This window comes from Myotis myotis, unplaced genomic scaffold, assembly GCF_014108235.1.
Source record: "Myotis myotis isolate mMyoMyo1 unplaced genomic scaffold, mMyoMyo1.p scaffold_m19_p_34, whole genome shotgun sequence".
In the NCBI taxonomy this organism is placed as follows: domain Eukaryota; kingdom Metazoa; phylum Chordata; class Mammalia; order Chiroptera; family Vespertilionidae; genus Myotis; species Myotis myotis.
The window spans coordinates 86,154-106,795 of NW_023416340.1; the positions used below are offsets into that span (position 1 = coordinate 86,154).

The following is a 20,642-nucleotide window of genomic DNA, read 5'->3' on the forward strand; positions in this document are numbered from 1 at the left end:
GATTTATCGGGGTGTGTTTGTTCCAGTGGTAACACAGAGACAGGAATGTGGGGAGGGACCTGATCTCCACTGCGATGCGGTGTCGGTGGCAAGGACTTAAATTTAACAGCTAGGATTTGTGCCCTATAATGCATGAAATTTCACCCTTAAAAACTAAAAGAAAAAGTCACCGTCATCCAGTGGTAGTGGGTGCGGGGAGAGGTGAGGCGTGAATGGCAAAATGTTGGTAACTGTTGGAGCGGGATGACAAGCACCTGGGGCAGCGGTTCTCAACCTGTGGGTCGTGACCTCTTTGGGGGTCGAACAACCCTTTCACAGGGGTCGCCTAAGACCATCGGAAAACACATACATAATTACATATTGTTTTTGTGATGAATCACTGTGCTTTCATTATGTTCAATTTGTAACAATGAAAAGACATCCTGCATATCAGATATTTACATGACGACTCATAACAGTAGCAACATTACAGTTATGAAGTAGCAACGAAAATAATTTTATGGTTGGGGGCCACCACCACATGAGGAGCTGTATTAAAGGGTCGCGGCGTTAGGAAGGTTGAGAACCACTGACCTGGGGCTGCACCATACATTCTAGTTAGTTGACCATATGTATTCAAATAGGTTTTTATTGATTTTAGAGGGAGAGGGTGAGAGAGGGGGAGAGAGAAAAAACAACATCAATGTGAAAGAGAAACATCCTACTGGGGATCGAGCCTGCCACCCAAGCAGTGCCCAGACCAGGAGTCCAACTGGCAACTTTGGTGACGGGACCACGCTCAACCAACTGAGCCACACCAGCCAGGGCTACTTTGTGTATTTTTAAACGTTTCATAATAAAGAGAACAATAAAAATGATGAGCAGGCCTGGGCTCCTCTCAAACGTCCAGGATTGGGTACCCAGGTTGGCATCTGTCTCCCATTGGGTTGATGCCAAGAGGTCCAGCGTGGGGTGATGGTTCCGGGGATGGGTGATGGTTGGGGGGCTCAACTCCCTGCTCCCCCACGCACAGGCTGGGCAACTGACTTCACCTCTCTGGGCCCAGTGTCCTCCGTTTCCCCATCTGGAAAACGGTGATAACAGTATGTCCCCCATAGGATTGTTTTACACCAGGGGTGGGGAACGTCCGGCCCTCGGGTCGTATGAGGCCCGTGAAATCATTCGGTCCGGCGCTGCCAAGGCATTCGGAGGGAGTTAATTAAATGTTTGACCAACTATAGCAGGCTAATTTTTTAAAAATATATTTTTTAATTGATTTCAGAGAGGAAAGGAGAGGAAGAGAGAGATAGAAAGATCAATGATGAGAGAGAATCATTGATCGGTTGCCTCCTGCATGCCCCACCCTGGGGATCGAGCCCGCAACCTGGGCATGTGCCCTGACAGGGAATTGAACCGTGACCTCCTGGTTCATAGATGGATGCGCAACCATGGAGCCACACCAGCTGGGCTAGCAGGCTAATTTTTAAATTGGTAATTTTGTATGGCCTTTGACTGATGTTATAAATATCCAAATGGCCCTCGGCAAAAAAAACACTCCGCACCTGTTTTACGTGAACACTGTTAAACCTCACGTATTTTGTAAGTGATGTATACTCATTATACAGGCCTCCCTCAGAGATATTGCGGGTTTGGTTCCAGACCAACAAAATAATGTTTTTGCTGGTGGAAAATCTTGCCTCTGATCTGTAAAAAAAAAAAAAAAAAAAAAAAGCAACATCTGGGAGGTGCAATAAAATGAGGCATGCCTGGACTTATTTTAACTGCCACTGTGAATATCACGCAGTGTGGCCATCCTAGAGCTTTCTGGCCACGGCCCGGTGTTGGGGACAAAAGTCCCGGTGCCCTTTGCCAGGTGTCACCCTGAGCACAGCTGGGAGGGTTTATCTGTCATCTGCTTCAGCCGTGGGTTATGCACACGGTCCGGCGTAAGTTGCCGGCACCAAGCCTCCTTGAAGCCTTCCAGCCCCCGATCACTACCCCATTTCTCAGGTGAGATAATGAAGGCTACACAGAGCGGGTAGGGGGAACCAGGGGCCACACACAGGGAGGAAATGTGCCCAGGCCCCTGTGCTCGCGGCCAGCAGGCAGAGGGGGCCTTTAAGGCCACAAATGAACCCAACTGTTGAAAAAGATAACATGAGTGCTGCCTGGATATTTATGATACTAACGGATTGTGATTAAGAGTCTAGGTGTAGCCCTAGCCGGTTTGGCTCAGTGGATAGAGCGTGGGCCTGCGAACTGAAAGGTCCCAGGTTCGATTCCAGTCAAGGACACGTGCCCGGGTTGTGGGCTCGATCCCCAGAGGGGGACTTGCAGGAGGCAGCTGGTCCATGATTCTCTCTCATCATGGATGTTTCTATCTCTCTCTCCCTCCTCCTTCCTCTCTGAAATCAATAACAATATATATATTTTTTTAAATATATTTTATTGATTTTTTACAGAGAGGAAGGGAGAGAGATAGAGAGTTAGAAACATCGATGAGAGAGAAGCATCGATCAGCTGCCTCCTGCACATCCCCCACTGGGGATCGAGCCCGCAACCAAGGTACATGCCCTTGACTGGAATCGAACCTGGGACCCTTCAATCCCCAGGCTGACGCTCTATCCAGTGAGTCAAACCAGCCAGGGCAAACAATATATTTTTTTTTAAAAATTCTAGGTGTAGTAATGAAACCGTGTTCTTTCTTCCTTCTTCAGAAGCCTTACCTTTTACAAATACATCCTGAAATATTTTGGGGTAAAATGATAGAATGCCTGTGATTTACTGCAAAATACCCCAGTGGTGGGTGTGCAGGGGTCATGTAGACGTATGCTGGCCAAGACGCTAGCCACAGGTGGCTATATACATTTAAGTTCAAGTTAATTAAGTGAAGTTAGGGCAAAGCACTTGAACAGACATTCTCCCAAGAAGATACGCAAATGGCTATAAGCACATGAAAGTATGATCAACGTCACTCGTCATTAGGGAAAATGCAATCAAAACCAGACCCTGTCCCTGGCCAGGTAGCTCAGTTGGTTAGAGCATCGTCCCAGTACGCCAAGGTTGCAGGTTCGATCCCCCCATCGGGGCACTTACAAGAATCAACCAATGAACGCGTAAATAAGCGGGACAACAAACTGATGTTTCTCTCAAATCAATAAAGAAAAAAAAAAAAGAAAATAAAAGTAAATTTTAAAAACCACAGACACCACCTCACGCCCATTAGGATGGCTACTGTCAACGAAACAGGAAATCGCCAGCAGTGGCGAGAATGAGGGGACACGGAACCCTGTGCACTGCTGGTGGGAGCCCAAAACGGCACAGCTGCTGTGCAGGACCGTCTGGCGGTTCCTCAGAAAATTAAAAATAGGATCACCACGTGGCTCAGCAGCCCCGCTTCCGGGTACACATCCAACGGCACCAGGGCCTCGGGGAGGTATGTGCACGCCCATGTTCACAGCAGCACCGTTCACAGCAGCCCAGATGCAGAAACAACCCGTGTCCACCCACAGGTGAACGGATGAGCAGGATGGGGTGTGTGCAGATGATGGGACACTATTCGGAGGGAATTCTGACACAGGTTACAACGCGGGTGACCCCTGAGGATATCGCGCTAAGTGAAACGCGCCAGTTACGAAAAGACCAGTGCTCCCTGATTCTACTTTTGAGGTACACACACACACACACACACACACACACACACACACACACAGAGGAAGCAGGATGCTGGCTGCCAGGGGATGCGGTGGGGGGAAGTGGGGGTTATAGAGTCGGTGCAGAGTTTCAGTTCTACAAAATGAAAAGAGCTCTGGAGAGGGATGGTGGGGGGGGGGGGAAGCTGCCCAACTTAATGCCCCTGACTGTACACTGAGAAATGGCTGAGATGCCCGGCTGGTGTGGCTCAGTGGTTGAGCATCCACCCATGAACCAGGTGGTCACGGTTCGATTCCTGAGGGCGTGCAGGAGGCAGCCAATCAACGATTCTCTCTCATCATTGATGTTTCTATCTCCCTCTCCATCAAATTAATAAAAAAAAAAAATGTTTTTAAGTGGCTAAGATGGTAAGTTTTATGTTACATGTATTTTACCACAATGAAAATAAGGATAATTAGGACTACCGATGTTTTAAATAAAAATATTTATATAAAAATTAAGTGAAATCAAACGCTGTCAGCCACGGAAGCCACACTGCAGGTGCTCACTAGCAGCCACGTGTGGCTGCCGGCTCCCATCTGCCACTGGAGACAGAACCCTTCCACGTGGCAGAAAGGCCCACTGGGCAGTGCCGGTCGGTACGAATGGTGGAAAAGTGAAAACTGGTGGGGTTGGTTGATTTGGGGGAGACTGTCCCTGTTTTACTATTCTCTCTACTTTGTACACATTTGAAATTTTCCACAATGAAAAATTTTAACTACAAACATAGTTTATCATCAAACATCATCTCTGTTCGGTTATTTATTGCACCCCCGCCCCCAACAAAACATCAACACCCCCCCAAGAGCAGGGATTTTTGGCTGTTTTGTTCCCTGTGGGGCCTGCACAATACAAGGCACATAATAGGAGCTCAATAAATATTTATGAAATGAATCTGCAGAAGTAAAACAAACCCTTGTTCGTTCATTCATTCATTCATTCGAGGAGCAGCCTGGTGGAAAGGGCATTTATGAAGCGCCCACTCTGTGTCAGCGTCGGGAGAGCTGAGGACGTTGTCATGAGCAAAAGGAGATGCAGACCTTGACCTTGGGGCGCACAGCCAGTGGTCTCAGCCAGGGACGGCATTAGATGCCCCTCTCCTCGACACACACATCCTCAAAAGCTTCGGGAAGAGCGACTCCCGGGGACACAATCGGTGTGCAAAGCTGCCAACTCTAAGTTGTTCACACGGGAGCAGAAGCTTTAGGAGCCAGGTTCCCGCCTGACTCCCAGAAAGGAGAGGGCACATGGACAGAGCCACAGACACCCTACAAGGGCACACACACAAGCATAGACGAGATTTTGCTATTGTAAGCCACTGAGCTTGGGGGCTCACTTGTTACTGCACATCACTCAGTCAAAGCTGACTGATGCACCTTGCAAAGCCCACAGGGGCCCACTGATTCCTCCGTCTCAGGCTAACTCTATACCTTAGCTAACTCTATACCCACCGGTCCCTCTCAGGCCCCAGTGAGGTGGGAAGAACGCTGACTCACGTTTCTCAGCTCAGGAAACAAGAATCTCAGAGGGGCCAGGACCACGCTATGTGGCAGAATTCGAACTCAGACCCTGTGATTCTGAAGAGCCTCATTCCTCACCACCTCGTATACAAAGCAGGAAACGCCAGCCTGGAAACCACAGGCAGCTCCAGAGAACAACCGTGACGCAACAATGACAGCGTGTCCTTCCCGAAACGCGTGTGAATTCCTCCGGCACTTGTAATGCCTTGGGAGTTCTGCGTTGTCATCGGGAGCTGTGCAGAAGCCAGAAAGCTTGCAGGACGGGAATTAAAGGCCCCGTTAGCTCCGGAAACAGGCGACTGCAGCTCCCCACTACGCATGTGAGTGACTCTCGGGTAACTTGCAAGTCATAAAAAGAAAGCTGACAGGACTGTACCACCGGCTGCTGGAAATGTCAGGACGAGAAGATAAGTGGCCAAGTCTGGCTGCTGCTTTCCAAACACGTGTCCCCAGCCCTCCTCCTCTCCCTCCCCAGCAGCCTGAAGCTGCTCAGGTGACATATGCCAATTCCAGGATGTAAACAAAGGCCGTGGTTCTGAGCCCGTCTTTTCCTAACAATGGGCCAGGCCGTTGAGGGCTGTGAAATCCAATGGGCAGGCTGTGACCAGGATTTTTCTTTTTTAATTTACTGATTGATTTGGGAGAGAGAGAAGAAAGGAGGGAGGGAGAGGTATTGATTTGTTGTTCCGCTTATTTATGCATGCACTGATTGATTCTTGCATGTGCTCTGACTGGGGATCAACACGATCCTCTAGCCCAGTGGCCGGCAAACTGCGGCTCGAGAGCCACATGCGGCTCTTTGGCCCCTTGAGTGTGGCTCTTCCACAAAATACCACGTGCGGGCGCGCACGTACAGTGCGATTGAAACTTCATGGCCCATGCGCAGAAGTTGGTATTTTGTGGGAGAGCCACACTCAAGGGGCCAAAGAGCCGCATGTGGCTCTCGAGCCGCAGTTTGCCGACCACTGCTCTAGCCAACTGACCTACCCGGTCAGGGCCAGATTCTTTTTTTTTTTTTTTAATTAAATGATATAGAATGTAAAATGGAATGGGAGTGAATAGAAAAGATTAAAAGGCAACACATGTTAAGGATCAGCTTGTGACACTGGTTTCAATTATGGGCGTCTGTGCGGGTACATATTTCCTACTGTGAGCTGTCGTCAACACAGCTTTAAAGCAATTAGCCTAAGCCAGTGCCGTGCCCGTCCCCTGAATCAGTCATCGACTTCCCAGGCTTCCCGGCAGCTCAGTTAGGCGTAGCGTTCTGCACAGTAAAAGCCAAAGTGCAGAGAGTTGGGGTTTACTCAGTGAGACTTTGGTAACGTTTTCCTTCCAGAACATAAAGCCAGAACTGCTCAGAAAGGAAGCCCTTTGCGCCTCGCTACCAGCTTTGAATATAGTGACCCGAGGCTGATCCGGTCCCTTCCGAAGGACGACTGAGAGGAGAGGAAAGGCTGGGCTCTTAACTCCTCACGCGCTGCCTTCCTCGAGATGCTCAACCCTGACCATGTAAGTTCCTATTAGGTTTCCCTTTATTTACAGTCAGACACAGCCTGACACGAATGAGCTTACACCTCTGTAACTTTGCAGCCCATCTCAAGGACCCTTCTGCCGGGCAAGGACTAGAGTCTGGGAACCCACTGAGCAAAGAGGCCTGGCCAAATGGGGGAGATCTGATGGTGAGGGAACCTGAAAAATAAGGACCACCGTGGTGACTGCAAAATAGCCAGAAACTCTTTCCTCCCTCATCCCACTCTCTCTTTGCAGCTTCCCTGTCAAGAGATGAGGTCTAGCCCTAGGTGGTGTGGCTCAGTGGATAGAGTGTCGGCCTGTGGACTGAAGTGCCCCAGGTTTGATTCCGGTCAAGGGCACATGCCCAGATTGCAGGCTTGATCCCCAGTAGGGGGCGTGCAGAAGGCAGTCGATCAATGATTCTCTCTCATCATTGATGTTTCTATCTCTCTTTCCCTCTCCGTTCCTCTCTGAAATCAATAAAAAATATGTAAAAAAAAAAAGAGAGAGATGAGATCAATCACCAAGCCTTGAACGTGGGCTGGCCTTTGGACCTGCTCTGGCCAACAGTGTGGCGGAAGTGATGTGTGCGTTCCGAGGCTCCGCCTACGGAGACCTGGCAGACTTTACTCTCTGCCCAGCTGCCATGTGAAGAGGCCGGGCTAGCCTGTCAGAGGGCAAGAGACACATGCCTGTCACCGCCATCATCACAGCTCACAGCCACCCACGCCTGGAAGTAGAGCCACCTCCTCAGCTGACCTACAGCTGACCACAGGCACCCAGGTAAGGCCAGACGTGCCCAGGCCAAACCCAAGCCACGGGGCTCCTGGTTCTGCTTCCAGCCACTGTGGAGCCTCTTGTTTTCCACAGATGCTGCAACCACGTCTCGGACCCCCCCAGACCTTCCCCGGGCGACCTTTCCACTCCCCTGGGATGGAGGGAAGTCTGTGACTGCTGCAACCAGGGCAGCGCACAGACGGGCCACTAGGTGACTTCCGAGGCGAGTCACCTGCAACTCAGGCAACTCAGTTCCTGCCTTGTCCACTGGGACATCGGACCCGAAAGCTATCAGAAAGGAGCCTGACTCCCCTGAGGCCGCCCTGCTGGGGGGACGCCAAAGCTTGTCGCCTGAAGAGACCACGAGCGGGCACTCTGGCTGATGGTCGTATCTGGAGTCACCCCAGCCCAGTGCCCAGAGAGTGTGTGGACAGGCCTCTGCCCCCACCTGTGAGTCTCCCAGCCCAGACCCAACGTCGTGGAGCAGAGGCCCATGGGGTCAAATTCCAGGTGAAATTCTTTTTCTTCTTCTTCTTCCTCTTTTTTTTTTAATCCTCACCCAAGGATATTTTCCCCAAGGATATTTTTACCACTGATTTTTTTTTTAAGAACAAGTGGAAGGGAGGGAGGGGGAGACAGGGAGAGAGTAAGAGAAGCATCGATGTGAGACACATCGATTGGTTGCCTCCTGCACGCTTCCCGGTTGGGGCCAGGGATCGAACCTATAATCCTTCGGTGCGTGGGATGACGATCTAACCACTGAGCCACTGGTCAGGGTAAATTCCATGTGAAAATCTTTTTTTTTTTTTTTTTTTGGTTAATTCTCACCTGGGATATTTTTCCATTGATCTTTTAGAGAGTGTGGAAGAGAGAGGGAAAGACAGAGAAAAACATCCATGTGAGAGAAACACATCAATTGGTTGCCTCCTGCACTGGCCCTGACTAGGGCCCGGGCCAGGGAGGACCCTGCAACCAAGGTACATGTCCTTAACCCAGAATCGAACCCGGGACCCTTTGGCCTGTAGGCCGATGCTCTATCCACTGAGCCAAACCGGCTAGGGCCCATGTGAAATTCTTGACCCATTAAACCCATGAGCACTTTAAGCTACTATATTTGGGGTAATATGTTGCTTTAAGCTACATTATGGCAAACCTTGGCTATGATGACAAAGCTACTATCTTTGGGGTAATTTGTTAAACAGCAATAGTAACCAGAACGGCCTCTAAATCTGGGAGCTGTAATGTAGCGGGAGCTGACACAGCCCTCCTGAGACCAAGGGCCAAACCCTGACTCCCCAAGTCCCAGCCATTCCACCTCCCTAACCTCTCCGCTCTATCGCCTCCGTCCCCCGACCACCACTCCTGCCCAACCTACACCTCGCCATTCCCACCACCTACCCACCCACCCGGCCTGTGCTAACACTCAGCTTGCTCGTAACTGGCAGCACTTGTTCAAACACTCAAGCACTTCCTTACCCACTGGTAAATAAACGTTGCTCCAAACCCCAGCACCCCGCTGGCCCGCTCAGGACCCCCAGAGGTCCCCCCGAGACCCAGCAACTGAAGGGAACCACCTGGCAGAGCAGGGAGCCCTGGCCCTCCCTCCGCACCACGCCACGCATGGCTGATGGGTGCCCATGAGCGGCTGCTTGTTATGAATTTGAAATATTGCCTCCGCTGCAGCCATGGATCCAAGAGTGTCACTCAGCACCTCCTGTATTCCCGCCCCGGGCTGGGTGCTGAGACACGTGATGGCACTGCGAGTGGACTCACCATACCACGATGCTTACAAGTTCCCCCCTCACGACGTGCTTCTTTCTAAGGCACCTGTCGTGCGTTGACTGATGGCCTCCCAAAAAGACATGTCCACCAACCGGAACCTGAATGTGGCCTTCCTTATTTGGGGGATAAAAAAAATCTTTGCATATATAATTGAGATGAGATGAGATCATCCTAAATTATCTCGACGAGCCCTACATCCAATGACCAGTGACCTTTTAACAGAAGGCGCAAAGGACACAAGGCATGTGAAGACGGAGGCAGAGATGAGGATGATGCGGCTACAACCCAAGGAGCGCCTGGAGCCACCGGACGCCGGAAGAGGCCACCCAGGGCCCTTCCCCAGCTCCGAAGGGTCATGGCTTCTATTCCCGGCTGTAATTGTTATGGCCCTGGCCGGTGTGGCTCAGTGGGTTGGAGCGTTGTCCTGTACCCCGAAAGGTCACAGGTTCAATTCCAGGTCAGGGCACATACCTAGGTTGCAGGTTCAATCCATGGCTGGGCGTGTACAGGAGGCAAATGTTTGCTGTTTCTATCTCACACCAATGTTTCTCTCTCTTTCTCTGGAATCAATGTCTCTCTCTCACATCGATGTTTCCCTCCCCTCCCCTCCCCTCCCCTCCCCTCCCCTCCCCTCCCCTCCCCTTCTCTTCTCTCTCTCTCTCTCTCTCTCTCTCTCTCTCTCTCTCTCTCTCTCTCTCTCCTTCCATTCTCGGGTGAGGATTACCAACAAAAAATTTTAAAAAATAAACATAGCTTCAGGTGAAGATTTTTTTTAAATAATAAAAATAAATAAATGAATGCAGGATGTAAGTTATAAGATCGACACATGTCACCTGTAGTGGGTACATAATATATATATACACTGACCACCATGAACAGCTGTCCAGGTTGTTCACGCACAAAGGAACCCAGCCACAGGGACCAGAGGGGCCGCAAGTCCAGTGAGGTTCTGACACCAGCGAGACCCAGATAAGGGCAACACCCACCAGGAGAAAGGACCCCTCTCCAACCCACACAAAGGAGGCTCCACGGGGACGGAGCCTCTCCATGGAGGCACCCTTTGCAATTCCGTGCAAAGGCCCAGCGGGAGCTGCCAGCACCGGGATATGTAGCCGCTCGCATGCTGTGTCTATTTCAAAGCCAGAAAAGGAAAACAGGCAAGAAATGTTGGCTGCTTGCCCGCTCCCGCCCCTCTAGGGGAAGGGAGAGAAAGAGCAATTTGAAGCACAATTAAAACCTACCCCCTCTTCGCTCTGAGCGACCTTTAGAGTTCTAAAATCACTGAATTCCTTACAACGGAAAAGTGTGCCCTGTAAAACCTGCATTGCTCAGAGAGGGCCTGGGGTCTGGCTCCTGAAGCCCAGTTTATAGTCACACTAGAAAGGTTTTGTGTGTTCTGCGGGTATTCTAAACGCAGCTATTAAGCTGCCGGCCTGCCAAGAAATCCAGGTACCTCAAGAGGTTTTAGATTTTCCCCCCTTTTTTGTTAGAGGAAGAGAGAGATTTGTTGTTCCACTTGTTTATACATTTGTTGGCTGATTCTTGCATGTGCCCTGACCAAGGACTGAACCCCCAGGCAATGCTCTAACCAACTGAGCTACCCAACCAACGCTAGATTTTTTTTCTTTTTTCTTCTTTAAATACATTTTTATTGATTTCAGAGACAGGAAGGGAGAGGAAGAGATAGAAACATCAATGATCAGAGAGAATCATTGCTCAGCTGCCTCCTGCATGCCCCCCACCGGGGATCGAACCTGCAACCAGGGCACGTGCCTGACCTGGAATCGAACCGTGACCTCCTGGTTCATAGGTTGGCGCTCAACCACTGAGCCACACCGGCCGGGCTAGATTTTTTTCTTAAAACTAGTTTATAAAAACCAGGGAAACTCTGAGAAGGACTGAAACAGGCAAGGGAGTGGGGTAGGGGAATGAGAGGAATGGACACAGGGCCTTCAAGGCACCAGGCCACAGAGAAAGCGCCAAGTTCAGGAGGAAATGAACGAAGAAAAGCAAAGGGGAAACAAAAGCCGGGGCTGCACCCTCATGGGCCCCGGACCCCTCGGTCCTAAACCTGAGCCAGAACCAGCAGGTCTGGGGCAGGGCCAGAGTGTGTGCCTGTCTAACACGCTCCCAGGCAGTGCGGATGTGCTGGTCCAGGCACACTTGGAGAGCCGCTGCTCTAGAAGCTTCTGTCTCTATAGTCTTCCTTTGGGGGCTCTTGCTCTCAGACCAAACACAAGCCACAATTCCCAGCCGGCGTCCAGGCCCCACCCCCACCCCCCCACCCCCGACAGAGTGGCCTCAGGGGGTCATCTCCACAGCTCAGACGGGTAAACAGAACTTGGATTTGCTTCATTCGGCAACATACCCTCCCGGGAGGATGACCACAAGGGCAGGCCTTTGCCCCTTGGCCAGAATCGTTATTTTCTCAGCCTCCTTGGCAGCCAAGTGTAGACACGGGAAAGATTTTCACATTTGGACAAAACACAGCCTTAACTCGGGAAGGTCTGTCCCTGCCCCTGCTTTCTGCGTGGGAGACGGATGTGAAGCTTGACGGCAATGCCCGGTGCCACGGCAGCCGTTTTGCACTCCCGAGGGGGAAGGTCAAGACCGTGAGAGACAGACCTGCCGGTCTGGCCTCGCTGAGCTGCCCGGCACCCCGCCACGGCCTGTGACTAGGGCTCATTCCAGGAGAGTGAAAGGCCTGGGTTAGCTGGGGTTAGACACCCCCAACTCCACGGCCCAGCTATTCCACTCCGGTGTTTACTCAGCGGCAGGGGAAAGTACGTCCGCAAAAACTGCACGAAAATTCCCACGGCAGCCTATTCGCACACGCCCCACGCTGGAGACAGCACAGGTGTCCCCTGACAGGTAAAGGAATAAATAAACTGTGTTCCGGCCACACAAGGGAACACGGCTTAACAATAAAAGGAAATAAACTACTAACACATGGAACGGACATGAGGAATCTGAAATGAATCATGCTGAGCAAAGGAAGCCAGACATAAAAGACTACCCACCGTGTGGTCCCTTTAGGTAAAGTTCTAGTGAAACCGGCGGGGAAAGATCAGAGGTGGGAGGGGAGGAGGGGGGGAGGGGGGGAAGGGAGGAGGGGAGAAGGGGAAGGGGAGGAGGGGAGGAGGGGAGGAGGGGAGGAGGGGAGGAGGGGAGGTGGGGAGGAGGGGAGGTGGGGAGGAGGGGAGGAGGGGAGGAGGGGAGGAGGGGAGGTGGGGAGGAGGGGAGGAGGGGAGGAGGGGAGGAGGGGAGGAGGGGAGGAGGGGAGGTGGGGAGGAGGGGAGGAGGGGAGGAGGGGAGGAGGGGAGGAGGGGAGGAGGGGAGGTGGGGAGGAGGGGAGGAGGGGAGGAGGGGAGGAGGGGAGGAGGGGAGGAGGGGAGGTGGGGAGGTGGGGAGGAGGGGAGGAGGGGAGGAGCTATCAGTACTGACTAGGAAGGTCCAAAGAGTCTTCTGGGATGACAAAGTGCTCTGGGGTGGTTGTTCTGTAGGCAATGTGTCAAGTTCATTAAGCGGCGGTAAGATCTGTGCTTTTTTGTTGTGTTGTTAATTCTCACCCAAGGATACTTTTCCCATTGATTTTTAGAGAGTGGAAGGAAGAGAGGAAGGGGGTTGGGGAAAGGGGGGGGGGGAGAGAGAGAGAGAGAGAGAGAGAGAGAGAGAGAGAGAGAGAGAGAGAGAGAGAGAGACATCGATGTGAGAGAGATATACATCGATTGGTTGCCTTCCACAAGGGGCCTGGGATTGAACCTGCAACCCAGATATGTGCCCTTGACTGGGAATTGAACCCGTGACCCTTGGATACAGGGGCTGATGCTCTAACCACTGAGCTAAATGGGCCAGGGCAAGACCTGTGCGTTTTACTGCACATAATTCTATCTCAGGAAAGCACAACTAGTATTCAAAGGAAAAAAAGCCTATACGATCAATTCTTGTTATTAGCGGCAGTTACATTCCATAATAATAAAAGCCTAATATGCTCACTGTCCCCTCAGGCGGTCATTGGACTGGGAAACCGGGAGTTCGACTGCTCGCATGAGGTTCGCTGACCACCAGGGCGCGGCGCGGAACATGACGGGCATCGGGGACGTGCGGCTCTCTCGCTGTCTACCGAGGGGCGGGGTGACTGGGGCGGAGGGGCGGAGGTGCGGTGAGAAGGCGGGGTGTCCGCTGAGCTCCCTCTCACTCCTCCCTGCTACCCTCCCCCGGAACGCCAGGGCTCGTGCTGGGGAAGCCCCCGCACTCAGGTGCGGCCCAGCTCACCCACGGGGCCTCTTCCAGGTGAGCCGGCCGCAGCTGCCGGGACCACAGGGCTGGTCGGGCTCCCCGTGGGGAGAGAGCGTGCTGCCCACCCAGCTTCTGTGTGGCACCGCTGGGTGGCCCAGAGCCCGCCGCTGTGCCCCGGCCCGCCGCATCTGGCCACGCTCACCGCATCTCCATGTGGGGACTCGGGCACTGTAATTCAGGCGGGGGGGGGGGGGGGGGGGAGCGGGCACGGCATGGGGGACCCAGGTGCTGCCCAGGGCCCGGAGGTCAGCTGGAACCTGCCTTCCATGCCAGACACGTATGCTGATCACCAGCCAGGCATAGGGACAGCACCCACGCACGAATTTCATGCACCAGGCCTCTAGTATTCCACAAAGTTCCATGAACAGAGTCGGGGACTGGGAGCTGGGTTGACCCTGCGGGGAACACAGGTTCCTATGAGCCTCCTGTCACAACATTTTCATCCACCGGCCGGTACGTCATGATGTTTTATGTGCGTTTCTGTTTGAAGACGCCTTAGGTGACGTGCATTGCTGATGTGCTCACATGAGCACACGGCCAGCGGCACTGTGACTCACGCCGAGGGAAGCTTCTGGAACACCTATTTTCTCTGAGACGCATCAGAGCCTTCTCCAGCTCCGGACGGCCCGCCAGCACTTCGGCGTTGTGCTTGGGAAAGAGCGTTTCAAACAGCTACACCACCAACAAAAAGACACAAAAACAAGCCCAGCGGGCATGGCTCAGGGCTTGAGCGTCTACCTAGGAACCAGGAAGTCACGGTTCAATTCTGGTCAAGGGCACATGGCCGGGTTGTGGGCTCGATCCCCAGTAGGGGGCGCACAGGAGGCACCGATCAATGATTCTCTCATCACTGATGTTTCTAACTCTCTCTCCCTCTCCCTCTCCCTCTCTGAAATCAATAAAAGTATACTTTAAAATAAAGAGTATATATTCTGCGTGCCTTTGTAAGTCTGAAGAGCTCTGAGAAGAATCTATTCAGCACTGAACACTGACCACTAGGATGGCGACCTCGAAGGTGGGAGCAACTGGGAGAGGGAGACATTTCACTGTATTTTTCAAAATAACTTTTGGCTTTTAAGTCCTATGAACGTACCAACCATTCCAAAACCTACATTTTAAAAAATCGGGTGGAAAAAAATAAGAGTGTTATTTAAGCCATCGCTACTTGGGTAAAAAGTTACTTGCAGCCAAATACACACAACTGAAAAGCTACTCGGGTGAAGGAAGCGCTGGGATTTGAACCCAGATTTCCTGGAGCCCGAAGCCTGGGCTGCTTCCCAAGACATCCCGAGGCCTCCTCTCCGATGCCCACAAGCACTCTGGGAAACGGAGGGCCTGCGGGATGGAGCCAAGCTTCCTTCCCTCCACCCCGTTCCCCTGAAGATGCAGCCAGTGTGGCTCAACATCCTCAGCAGCTAGGGCAGCGGTTCTCAACCTGTGGGTCGCGACCCCTTTGGTGGTCAAATGACCCTTTCACAGGGGTCGCCTAAGACCATCCTGCAGATCAGACATTTACATGACGATTCATAACAGTAGCAACATGACAGTGATGAAGTAGCAATGGAAATAATTTTATGGTTGGGTCACCACATGAGGACCTGTATTTAAAGGGCCAGAAGGTTGAGAACCGCTGAGCTAGGGGTTTACAGTCTCCACCTGCTGGGATCAGCTAACTCCGGCCGTCTCCAGCACAGGCTCCTCCTCTCGTCTCTCACTCTCCCATCTTCTCGAGGTGGTGCAACCAGCACTGACCGGCTAACCCTCTCTGTGCACCGAGGGCTGCAGGGGAGCCGCAAGCTGGCCAACTGCCTCCTCTCCAGCCCCGTCGACACTAGTGCCACGAGGCAGCCAAAGTGATCCATTTTAGTTAAGGCCGTGTCATTCCCCTTCGCAGGACCCTCCACGGGCATATGGTTTGAGGTAGGGATCTAATTTCAGCTCTTCCCAGAGGAATGACACTTTTGGCACCAGCTCCATTTATAAAGAGTCTCTCCTTTCCCACCACTCCAGCCAGTGGCCACTCGGCCTCAGACCAGACCTCCATATCTGCGCCTGGCTCCTGTCCTGGGCTCTCTGTTCTATTCCATGGGGAGAACATCAATTTCCATTTATCCCCCAGTTTTAGAAAGAGAACAGATTCCGCTGGACAGGTCATTAATCCAGGCTTCAAGCTGCAGAAGGTGACTGATGGTCAAGAGAGTGAGCTGTCTCCGAAAGGCACAAGATCAGGGACCATGATGTCCCTCTGCCTGACGATATGAAATCCCGTTTTTTCAGTATCTAAGTATGTTGATTTATATATTATTAACTTCTAAAAAAATATTTCTTTTATTGACTTCAGAGAGGAAGGGACAGGGAGAGAGAGACAGAAACATCAACGATGAGAGAGAATCATTGATCGGCTGTCTCCTGTACGCCCCCTACTGGGGATCCAGCCCGCAACCCGGGCATCTGCCCTGACCGGGAATTGAACCATGACCTGCTGGTTCATAGGTCAACACTCAACCACTGAGTCACACCAGCCGGGCTGTATTATCAACTTTTTAACTACGTTAATCCTCCCAAAAGAGACAGAGTGTGTAGAAAAGTGTTCACAAAGATACCAAATGATTACAGATAATAATTGTACGGACACAAAAGCTCGTGCATCATAGGATTCCACTGACATGAAATGTCCAGAAAAGGCATATTTATAAAGAGAGAAAGCAGAGCCCGGCCAGTGTGGCTCAGTTGGTGGAGTGTCGTCCAACCAACACACACACACACACACACACACACACACACACACACACACACACCAAGGCACATGCTAGCCATCGGCCAGGTGACCAAGGGCAACAGGCATGCTGACCGGGCTAACTCTGATGCTATATGATGACAAGGGCTCTTGTCCTCTATGGTCTTCCCGCCAAAACCCCGAACCCCTGTCTAGTCATGAAAACACAGCAGCTAAGTCCCCAGTGAGGCACAGTCTCCACAACATCTGACGGAACTCCTCGAAGCTGTCAGGGTCCTCAGAGGGAAGGAGAGCCTGAGACCCTGCCACAGCCACGAGGAGACCTAACAGTGAACTCACCGGAAGGGGTTCTCTGGACAAGGGCCTGGAGGAGAGGAGGACATCAGGGAAAAGCTAAGGAGGCCGAGTAAATGCGGGAGGGGCTGAGAGTGAATGCGCCATGCTGGTTCCTCGGTGGTGGCCAGAAGACCATAGTGCTGTAAAATGCTAACATTAGCCCTGGCCGGTGTGGCTCAGTGGTTAGAGTGCTGGCCCAGGCACCCAAGGGTCAGGCTCCATCCTGACCCAGGTCTCCCTCACATCTGTTTCTCCCCATGCGCACCCCTCCATCTATCTCTCTCTCTCTCTCTCCCCTTCCCTTCCACTCTCTAAAAATCAATGGGAAAAAATGTCCTCAGGTGAGGATTAACAAAATACAAAGAAATAAATAAAATGTTCACGTTAGGAAAAACTGGGTGCAGGGAATGTAAGAACTCCGTGCCATGCCTGCAGGTTTTTGCCTTTATCTCCTGTTCTCCACTGTCACCAGGCCCGTGAGACGGCAACCCCCGCCCCCCACCAGCACTTCCACCTCCACCTCCTGCTTTCCTTTTCATCAAAAGGCTGATTACTGTCTGACACGCTGTAAACCTGATTTATCTTATCTGCGGCCTGTCTCCACCAGGAGGGGCCCAGCCCGGGTTTCTGCCTGCCGGTCGCTGGGTGAGCACAGGCTGGATGGCTGCTGGCTGGTTCTCTGACCACAGCTGATGCTCAACAGCAAAGGCCCCTGACCCATGACCCAAACACCGGGACGGAGAGGGAGGGTCCATGGCGGGGGGGGGCACAGCCACAGGCTGACCAGAAGACCATGGGGGGACCTGACACAGGGGCCCAGAGAAAACCTGGAGGTGGGAAGCGGGAGAGGAGGAGGAGGTGAAGGTCACAGGGTGCGGGTGAAACTGGGCCTCAGCGCAGAAAGCCGCTCGGAGAAGGGAGAACCGACCAGAAGTGCTGACGGGGCAGCCGCCGCGTGGGAGGGAGCAGTTCAAAGAGAGACGGGGCAGCGAGAGGACGGGGGGCAGCGAGAGGAAGGGGGTAGCAAGAGGAAGGGGGGCAGAGAGAGGGAGGGGGGCAGTGAGAGGGAGGGGGGCAGAGAGAGGGAGGGGGGCAGAGAGAGGGAGGGGGGCAGAGAGAGGAAGGGGGCAGAGAGGGAGGGGGGCAGCGAGAGGAAGGGGGCAGCGAGAGGGAGGGGGGCAGCGAGAGGGAGGGGGCAGCGAGAGGGAGGGGGGCAGCGAGAGGGAGGTGGCAGCGAGAGGGAGGTGGCAGCGAGAGGGAGGGGGGGCAGCGAGAGGAAGGGGGGCAGCGAGAGGAGGGGGGCAGCGAGAGGAAGGGGGGCAGCGAGAGGAGGGGGGCAGCGAGAGGAGGGGGGGCAGCGAGAGGAAGGGGGCAGCGAGAGGAAGGGGGCAGCGAGAGGAGGGGGGCAGCGAGAGGAAGGGGGCAGCGAGAGGAAGGGGGCAGCGAGAGGGGGGCAGCGAGAGGAGGGGGGGCAGCGAGAGGGAGGGGGGCAGCGAGAAGGTGGCGCATCGCTACAGGATGCCCCACCTTCCCTGCCCCACCACCTGCACACCAACTCAAGAGGCAGATGAATCCAGTCAGGGCACCAGGGGTCCTGCCCACTCAATGCCAGGAGCCACCCCAATGACAAGACAACCAAAACTCCAGGCAGAGGTGCAGAACACCCCTGGGGGTGGCACCGCCTTTGTGAGCCCCATCAAGCCCAATAGGATACCCCCACACAGGGGACAGGACCCCAAGGCAGCCACCTCCACATCTGCACGGACAATGTGGACATTTAGCTCATGGGCGCCATGCAAACGACCATTTCTCAAAACCACACAGCAGGAGTTAAAGAGCTAAAACCTTGCCGAAACCGGTTTGGCTCAGTGGATAGAGCGTCGGCCTGCGGACTGAAGGGTCCCGGGTTCGATTCCGGTCAGGGGCATATGCCTTGGTTGCGGGCACACCTCCCAGTGGGAGGTGTGCAGGAGGCAGCTGATCGATGTTTCTAACTCTCTCTCTCTCTCCCTTCCTCTCTGTAAAAGATCAATAAAATATATTAAAAAAAAAAAAAAAAAGCTAAAACCAGCAGCAGGGACTAGGATTCTAGAACATTCTATGTGGGGCACGCCTCCCTCAGTTTCCATCTGACATCACACACAGCCTGAGGCTACTCTCCATTACTTCCACCCTTACGAATAACGGAGCAGATGTAGACCGAAGGACAGATTCTAGAACAGCGGTCGCCAACCGGTGGTCCGTGGACCACTGGGGGTCCATGAGGTCCGAAAGGTTGGCGACCGCTGTTCTAGAATGTTCATAGCATCCCTGAACTGGAAACAACCCAGACGCCCGTCAACAGGAGAATGCAGGAACACGTCAAGGTCCATCCACACAATGGAATACGACACAGCAATGAAGAGGGAGCAAGCCAAGCACTAATACATGCAACGTGGAAGAACCCCAAAACAGGATATCGAGCCCTGACCGGTTTGGCTCAGTGGATAGAGTGTCAGCCTGAGGACCGGAGGGTCCCGGGTTCAATTCCGGTCAAGGGCGTGTACCTTGGTTGCGGGCATATCCCCAGTGGGAGGTGTGCGGGAGGCAGCTGATGGATGTTTCTCTCTCATCGATGTTTCTAGCTCTCTATCCCTCTCCCTTCCTCTCTGTAAAAAATCAGTAAAATATATTTTTTTTAAAAACAGGATGTCAAGGGAAAGAAAACCCGGCTGTAGGGTTTCACATGCAAAGCCACCAACCAGGCAATGCCAACCTATGGCATTATATCAGGAGGGCGGCCCCTGGGTGGGGGTGTTTGTGGGGGCAGAGGGATTAGGAAGGGCATAGGCACCTTTAGGGAACTGGTCATGTTGTTTCCTTATCGAAGAGCTGGTCAGATGGGTGTCCAAAGTGTGGAAAATATGCAGCCAGAGGCTTCTGATGTGTGTGTGCACTTTTGTGTGAGTTGTAATTCAACCAAAAGTGATCAAAAGAGGAAGAAACAATGAAAAAAGAATAACTCTTGCCCTCAGCTACGGCTGCTAGAATGTAACTGGTGTTACCGTGCGGGAAGCAGTCCAGCAGTTCCTCAGAAGTTAAACACAGAGCCCGGCCAGTGTGGCTCGTGTTTGCCAACCTATGAACCAGGAGGGCACAGTTCGGTTCTGGGTCAGGGCACAGGCCCAGGTTGCAGGACTCGATTCTCAGGGGGGAGGGGGGCCATGCAGGAGGCGGCCAATCACTGACTCTCTCTCTTCACTGATGTTTCTATCTCTTTCTTCCTCTCCCTTCCTCTCTGACATCAATAAAAATATTAAAAAAGAAAAAGAATGAGATTTTTTAATTTTTTTAAATATATATTTTATTGATTTTTTTACAGAGAGGAAGGGAGAGGGATAGAGAGTTAGAAACATCGATGAGAGAGAAGCATCGATCAGCCGCCTCCTACACATCTCCTACTGGGGATGTGCCCGCAACCCAGGTACATGCCCTTGACCGGAACCGAACCTGGGACCTTTCAGTCCGCAGGCCGACACTCTATCCACTGAGCCAAACTGGTTTCGGCAGAATGAGACTTTTTTTAAAGTTAAACATAGTTACCCTGTGATACCCAAGATAAATGAAAACGTATGTCCCCATAAAGACAGGTACACAGCCGGTACACAGCCTTGAAAACAGGCTGAGTGCAAGAAGCCGGCCACACAAGGCCACACGCTATATGATACCGTTTATACGAAATGTCCAGAATAAACAAGTCTATAGAGACAGAAAGTAGATCAGTGGTCGCCAGGGCGGGGACGGCTGGCGGGCGATGACTAAGGGGCGCAGGTGACTAAATGTTCGGAAACTGATGGCGGTGAGGGTCACACATCTGCGAGTGCCCTACAACCACAGAGCTGCACCCTTTACGTAGGTGGACTGCCCGGTATGTGAAGTATGTCTCGATAAAGCGGTTTAAGAAGACGGCGAGAATGTTGTCTTACACCTGCCAGATGGGACATAGCGTTTTATACTTTTAAAAAGCA

The 20,642-nt window shown here is 52.6% G+C and overlaps 1 protein-coding gene and 1 long non-coding RNA gene across 5 annotated transcripts in view; one reads left to right on the forward strand and one right to left on the reverse strand.

Moving 5' to 3' along the window:
• BICRA (BRD4 interacting chromatin remodeling complex associated protein) overlaps positions 1-20,642 on the reverse strand; it is a 78,980-nt gene that overhangs the window by 22,791 nt on the left and 35,547 nt on the right. The window lies entirely within an intron of this gene.
• On the forward strand, positions 7,203-13,737 carry LOC118652785. 2 transcript variants are annotated; one of them, XR_004966699.1, is made up of 3 exons: positions 7,203-7,487; positions 7,575-7,991; positions 13,271-13,737. It is a non-coding gene; the product is annotated as an uncharacterized LOC118652785 (long non-coding RNA). The 2 variants fall into 2 exon arrangements; XR_004966700.1 differs by lacking the exon at positions 13,271-13,737 and adding an exon at positions 9,486-9,741.